We start from the raw sequence: 8,120 nt of genomic DNA, 5'->3' as shown, positions 1-8,120 counted from the left end.
AAAGAAAATATAATCAAGGAAAGAACCAAGGGGACAAGAAGGAGCAGAAATTATGCATACAGCAGACACGTTACAAAGTCATATTAATTAATATGCATAAACTAACGATTAAAATTAAGGACTGGAAACATGCTTTTCGCAAAGATATGCAGTAATTAGATTTTGTTATTGGATGACTGCATAGATACAAAGGTCTATCATACTTCCTAAAAATCACAAATTAAAGCCACTTTCAGCGCCTTGTAACAGAGGTATATACCAGAGATGCACAAAGTACGTACTACCTCAAACAACATTAACGTGGGTCATCCATTCCTGTTTTTTTCTATGCACCTGTTACGTGCAATGCAACAGTGTCATAATCTTGCAACAAAGTGCTATTAAAAAAAATATTTGCATTTGTATTTGAAAAGTGGACAGTGTAGTTTCTTTAGTGATGCACCTCCAGGGACGATTTGAGAAACTCAATGCAAATTAAATATATGACTGCTACCATCTTTAATTGTTAAATTAATCAAAATCATTTCAAAGTTTCACGTCATGATAAACCCCAATGATTATACAATTTAAAAGGATTAAAAGAGTCATTGGAATAAACAGGGGAGAAAAAAACAGTCATTGCAATTGTTTAGCATATAGCCAGGACCTGTTTGTAGTGACACAATTGTATTTCGCAGGCCCACTGTCTGATGGTTATTATGGTGTACGATAGTATGATTAAAAACTTTGCTGTAACTCTAACAAAAAAAGACAATTTTTTTCATAAGAGACACTACAGATAAAATGTAAATCAATTTAACTACCCTATATAATTAATATCATGTTTGAATCAAATCACAGCGTATTCAAAATGACAAAAACTGAACGAAGACATTTTTGTTATCAAATTATTGCTTCAGTTCACAATTTGTAAAAATGTTCTAGTTAAAGAGCTCAGCTCATTTTACAACATTGGCTGACAATCACTTTAAACTTTCATATTCACTTCTTATTATCCTTTCATCAATGGATAAGAGAACAGACCACTCCTGAATGCTTTTAGTGTTCATAGATTTCTGGGAATTATTATAAATTGATACCACTTGAGCACAACTAACTCGCACCTTTTCCATAATAGACATTGTTAAAGGCTATGCATTAAAACACTCAATCCTCTGCATTTTTTTTTTACCTAGGCAATGTTATGAGGTGTGTAATTGCTAATACGGCTTAGTTCAGTATGTTGCCTGCTTATTATAAGATTTAGGCCCACGTGTATCCTTTTTTGCGCCGCATTTGCGTCATTTTTTGACACAAAAGCGGAGCAAACAAAATATAATCAGGCTTTGTAAGATTGCGCCGCTTTTGCGTCAAAAAATGACGCAAATGCGGCGGAAAAAAGGATTAATATGGGCCTTAGTGCATCTCAGTTTGTGTTGACCCCGATTTCTGAGACAAAGTGGGCAAGGAATAAACAAATGTCGCAATATGTTAGCACTCTGTACAACAGCTGACAAGACACTGGTAAAGTTTACAGCTGTTTTTTAAAACCCTTCTTATCAAGCATTTTTGAAATAACTCAGTTGCTTTTGAACATCGGTTCACTCTCACAAAGGCGATGACATCCAAGCACACAAGGCAGATATGCTCCCTTATCCTCGGAAACATGGCTCTGGCACGTGCACAATATCAAAGCCTGGTGAACTGAAAACACTTTGGGCTCCGTCTTAAAAAGTGGAACGTAAGCATTTCAACAGACAGGTTTTCAACTCAGAACTTTCAAATATATCTTGGAAACTTTTCTGAGACACTGTAATTATGCATTAACTATACTTAAAAAATCAATGCCCAGAATATTTAAGATTTAATACCCATATGAATAAATTGATCTACTGTTGCGGAATGAAAAATGGATGCAGGAGTTTACAAAATATGATTTGCCCATAAAAATAGCCATCGCAATTTTGGTAACAGAGAATATCATACATTGATGGCGACTATGCTATCTACACAGTCCTGCAAGAAAGGATTTGGTTGGCTGATACAGCCAGCATGAGGAAGCTCACTTCAAAGAAAACAATCATCCAAGATTTTTAATGGTTATGACAACTGCTGTGGCTCATATATATAAACAATATGTCAGCTGGGGTGTTTTTTCTATTCTCATTATGTGCTACTCATGGGTATATGACTGAATCAGAAATTACTCTAGGTGGAACAAAGCTGACAGATCATTATCTGCTTAGTATTCACAGTTCCCTCAGCTCAGATGCCAATGCCTCTCTTCACCTTATTTGCTTCCCTTTATTTTTTGTGCCTCTCCTTCTCATTTCCTTCCTGTCTCACTTTTCAGTTTTTCTTACTATGGCTAAGCATTTGTACATTTCAAAATAAATACATTTAGTTAAATGTCAATCTCTTGTCCTCATTCATATTACCTGAGGTGCTCTGGCTAAACTCTCTTGCAACTCTGCACATAACCTCATTCTCTCTCAGCCCCCTCACACTTTCCAATAGTTAACATTTCTGTCTACTCGATCTCCATCTCTTCTTTCCACCCAGACCTTAAAACTTAACTCTTATTTCTACATTCGTATGTTTTGACCAAGACTTGTTTTTCGATGTAGTATTCAATGGTACAACGGTCTCACTTTTATGTGCATTTCGCTGGTTGAAGTGCTTAATGAATAAAACTGAAAAGTACTGCAAATAAGGTCCTTTGAATGTGGCTGTGCCTGTGACCACGCTTACTGTTCATCATGGATTCTGAACAATACTGATGGCTCTCAATAGCTCATGCTAGGTTGGTTACTGGTCAAGGGTCAGGACTGAGTGCAGTCTCAAAAGCAACATAAACAAATTGCATCCAACAGGCCTTCCTTTAGATGCTGGTGCAATATCTGTGTATTTTGCTCCCCTTACTGGGAAGAAGATGTATGTTTGAACCTAATTCCGGGACTCAATCACCTGAGCTAGATATGGACCAGTAGCAGTTGTTCGAATGACACAAGGCAAGTATGATCAAAAAGAACCACCACTTAAATGGATTAGGAAACACCTCAGGTCTCAGGTCGTTCTGGCACAAAGGTCCAATGTAGGCTAAAATCTGAAGAAAAAAGTACACCCCACCAAAGATTCTCAGGTCATCCAGAATCTAGATACCGTCACACCCTGAAAAAGAAAGGAAGTGTGTTTGCACGTAGGCAATGTGAAGCACCATCACAAGAACTTTTCACAAACAGACCTGAGTGTCACAAAATCTTAGGAGCCACAAAAAAGCCATTCTTATTACATTTTTCACAAACCCTTCCATTTTCAAATTTTTACTCTGAAGCCTCCCGCAGAACACACAAAGTGTGTAATAACCAAAGAAATATAGTGGAACATATAACTGATAAATACATTTTAACATTGAACACTTTCAAAGAAGAAGTACAAATTTAACACTGCAGATTGAGTTCTTAATATTCTGTAGAGTAACTAAATTAAAACCCTCTTCTTTGATGTGCTTTGTCATGAAGATAATAGTAGTGAAAGTACAACTAAAATGTTAATTATGCAATGAAAATGTTCCTATGGTATGCATCTCCACTTACTGCCAAAAGGATGAATGTTGTGTATTGAAAATGACTTCCAAAACATTATCCATTTGACAAATTTAAAATAAATTTAAAGTCTAAGCAACAATACTAACTTAGTGTGAGAGGCCCCGGATCAGCATCAGGCAAATCCGCACCCTCAAAGTTAAAATTACCACGCTACAGGTAGGCCAGGGGTTTGGAGTTAGCAGTATTCTGAGCTGAACCATGAGGTTTCACTGTGAAATGGGAAGTTACTGGGCCCAATCAAACTGGTAATTCCACATACATCTCTGCAGTTTCCCAAAGATTATTCAGTGTTTTAGGACAACTGAAAGCCTCAGGGAATGGTGACATGTCTGCGGTATTTCAAATGACACACCATTCGACTGACCTGGCAGCTCCTCCTACCAGGCATATTACAATTAATATTAATCATTAACATCAATGTACAGAAGTAGCAGGGGTACAGGAAGTAACATTGACATTAGTGGGCTAAACCCTGACCCCGCCTTTATCATCTCTGCATTCAGTGTGCTCCTAGGAGGAAAACAAGGTACGAAATCTAGAGAACGTAAACAGGGCGTCAAGTGACGTCTCTTCCGTTCCCCATTACCTTTGTGATCCCCCAGAGCAGGGCACAAAGGGACATTGCAAGGGTAATTTAAAAAGAGTAGTCACGACTACCCTGGGTGACCGCTAACTGACAACAATGATAATTATGACCCACAAGTGAAGTGCAACCCCTATTAATATCGAATGAGAACTACACAAAGAGAAGACTTTGGAACACCCTCCTGCAGGAACTCAATGCTATATCCTATCAAATTCACTTTAGAAAAAGCATAAAGCCTTCCCTTTTTCTCAGTAGTCAGTAGTTTCCAGGCGGTGCCTGTTGTTAAGAGCCCCACCACCTTTTTCAAGCATAAAGAGTGTCTGTCAGGCTGAGCAAAGTTCAGCCTGACACACACCCTATTTTCGGCCCAGGAACTATACATATGCTAAATGCACAGGTGCCAGGCTGCCTGAGGTGAACTTAGCTGGGCATGACCTCCTCAGCCTGGCAAAGTGGTGCAAGATCCTCCCCATCAAGATTAGGGGGCACTGGGCAGACTGTCCATCAGTGATGCCAAGTCAGAGTTGGGTGGGGTCAGTAAGTCACACTGACCTCATGTGATTATGTGACGAGAAAGGAAGGTCCTCCGCTCACTGCTGACCCATGACAAGGTCAGACAATGAGAGGAGGCAGCAGTCCCTTCCCCAGTCCTCCAGGAACTACTGAGGCTTCCCCTCCATTACCCTATCCCACCGCTGCGGCCCATGTGCAAGCTTATATGCTTGTAAATGATTGGTGTAAGTGTGTGCTCTTGTGAAAAGAGTGTGCATGCAGATAAGTGTATGTGTGCGCGTATGTATGGCCCATCAGCTGTCAGTGGTGGTTCCTCTTTTTCTTAATGCCCTTTTCCAATGTATTTAGCACAAAGGAACTTGTGGTGTTATATTAATTCCATACATAAGATACATAACAGGAAAGATCATAACTGATGAGTTTTCTTTTCTCGTAAGGCGACTTGAATTACCGTACCTAAATAATGATAAAATATTTGCACCATCAGCCCAGTCAGGGCAGTATTGAGCGCTGTGGGACTGGCAGTCATTCTGGAGAGTAAGGGGATGAGGTAGTTCATTGTACAGATATCAGTGGGACGGTCTCAGCTCATAAGATACATAGATACAAGCGAGACACACAGTCTCTCACTACAATGGACAGAGGAATATATTTGATATAGAGACCACTGATACTTATACTATTTAAATCATATTTTTAATGGACTTAGGAATTATTACAATGCTCCACATAGCGTTCTCATACAGCACTCACTGTATATTCAATTATCTCTCGAAGAACTACTAAGTTTAGCCCATGAGATATATCATCAGTTAAAATTTACTAGAAACGGACTCAATTCTCCACTGGAAGGCAAGCTTTCTTACACATCATACCATGGCATCTTGCCTGCACACAAGAGTGAGAAAAGAGTCCAGGGCCATACTTATTCAGTCTATGGTCTCTCTGCAATTTAGACATGGTTATGTGATTTAAGATATTTTTCTAACAACACAAATACATTTTAAGAAACATAATCTGCAGGGCAATTAAACAGGGATATCAATATCACCAAAGTCTAAACTGCTACAGTCAACATTCAACTGCTCATAGCGAGGGTGTTCTTAGCTTTTGAGTTCAGGGCTCAAAAGCAGGGATGGCGCACCATCTCACTAAGAACATCGGTACACTAATAAATCTCCTTTCCACTTCTCTCTTCATCTGTATCCTAGGATTGACATTAGCTCTGAACACTTCATCAACTTCAAGAAAAGTTTACAGTTTGTTATTCTTTTCACACATCCTCGCTACTCCCGTTTCTTCTTCCTTTTTCCCAAACATACTCTTTTCACAACAGCATTTAACACCTTCCAAGCTAAGCAGAGGGAAAGAAGTAGAACAGCACCCAGCAATCCTATGACGTCAAGCAGGTAGTACTGATAGAAGGGCAGGTCATTCCCTGCTGCCTGAAGATGGGACGCACCCTTGTGTCGGATGGTGTACTCTATCCAGAAGATGGCGGTCTGCATGGGGTGGACCTGAACATCTCTGTGCAGAGCAGACAGGCGTTGCATGTTGGCTCTATAGCTTGGGTCATCAATAACAGTTCTCACTGCATTGTAAAGGTATTCAGCTGTTAAGTCTGGCAGGTTCTGCAACAAAAAGGCAGCTCCTCGACTGTTGAGTCGCATGATATTTTCATACTGGTCACCAAAGACTGGAAAGCCGATCACAGGCACTCCATGGTAGATGGCCTCATAAACGCCATTCTCTCCTCCATGGGCGATGAAGGCCTTTGTTTTTGGGTGACTAAGAAGGTCATTCTGGGGCAGCCAACTCAGAATCTTGGTGTTATTTCCCAGTGTGAGTGGTGTCTCTCCTGTGTAGCGCCATATCACATGTTCAGGAAGCCTGGCCAGGCCTGCAGCAATCTTATTGGCTAACTCCCAAGGTAAGGTTCTTAAAAAAGTTCCCAATGAGAAGACCACCACTCCGGCATCACCAGAACTGTCCATGAACTCTTGAATCTCTGCAGGAAGAGCCTTTGGAGGTCGGCACTGGAAGCCTCCAATATAGATAGCATTGGGCATGATCGGCCTGGGGAACTCAAAGACAAAATCCACCTTCATCAGGAAAATATCAGCCTTTTTAATAAGGTGATAAAGTCCGCTGTCCGTTTTCAGATACCGCTGGCAAAGTTCATCATAAGTTGTGTAAACAACAAACTTATTTAGAATTTCATTTAAGCTATAGAGTAAAACATTTTTACACCTTTCAACAAAACTCATTCTATCTGTCCACCTAGAATGCAGCACTGGCACGTATGAGAGCGGCGATGGGGCCGTAGCCAAGTGAATTTCTTCAATTTGCAGCCACCGTCCAAAAAATACAACTGGAATCTTGAGGTGATATGCCAGCATAACTCCACCTTGAAAATACGGATCAGCCAGGACAAGTTCAAAATGCGTATTGCCAAGGCGCTCCATCAGTTCCTTGTTTTCAAACATGGTTGCAATAATCGCTGCGTGGTTCTCAGTGGTTTGCTGAATGACGCCAAGTATTTCCCAAGCGATGGAAAGTGATGATCTGTCTTTGGAGAAGGCCATTCTAAAAATCCAGTCAAGGGCATGTTTTTCAACCTCCTCTTTGGTCATTGTGTTCGGTTGCATTTGAATTGTTTCTATTATAAAATCGTCCGATTGATCTTCTATGTAGATGGCATTGGAGGCTTTCACCACTGTGAGTTCGTGCCCTCGTCCCAGTAGCTCCATCATAAGGATTTTGATGTTTACCCAATGGCTGCCATCCACTGGGACCACCAGGATCTTAGCTGCCCCAGCGACATTAACCTGTGCAAACAACAGTGCACAGGAAAACACAAAACTGAGGTTAAGGACGTTGCAGCTGTTCACCATGTTCCAGCAGCTCCGATACTTTCGCTCTATTTAAAATATGGATCGTTGTTTCAACATTCAGTATCCTGTGAACTGAAACTTTTTTGTAAAACGATCTCAGCTACACGCTCAGCTTGTGGCTTCTGTCCACATCAGGTCCAGGAACTGGAGACGGCCTGCTACGTACAAAGTCTCATCATATGTTTGCCCAGGAATGCATTAGAAACCAGGAAGTGAATGTATGGGGCAGTGCACTTCCGAAAACGGAAGCTCGTGCAGCTCTTTCTGGAGTCAGAGCACTGTTTATTTTATTTTTTGTCATACACTACATAAAATAAAAATCGGCGTAAACAGCATGGTCTCGAAAAATGGACAAGACGCTACATCTGATTACGACTGCAGCCCTGCTGGGAACTGCAGACAATAAAACAGTGGCTGCATTATCTCCCCGCCCCTCGGTGCCCATGCCCTTCACAAAGATGGCTGACATTCGACTTCAACGATAAAGGCTACGTGTACGTTCACTAGTGTTGGCATGTGCTTGCGATATCCTAGCTTTCT

General features: G+C 40.8%; 1 pseudogene; it reads right to left on the bottom strand.

Annotated features, from left to right (window-relative positions):
* Window positions 1-5,360: 5,360 nt before the first annotated feature.
* LOC138261249 (UDP-glucuronosyltransferase 2C1 pseudogene) lies at window positions 5,361-7,903 on the bottom strand (annotated as a pseudogene).
* Between the last annotated feature and the right edge of the window lie 217 nt (window positions 7,904-8,120).

Source organism: Pleurodeles waltl, chromosome 10 (genome assembly GCF_031143425.1).
Source record: "Pleurodeles waltl isolate 20211129_DDA chromosome 10, aPleWal1.hap1.20221129, whole genome shotgun sequence".
Taxonomy (NCBI): domain Eukaryota; kingdom Metazoa; phylum Chordata; class Amphibia; order Caudata; family Salamandridae; genus Pleurodeles; species Pleurodeles waltl.
The sequence above is the reverse complement of the archived record's forward strand: the minus strand, read 5'-3'. Positions and strand labels throughout refer to the sequence as shown.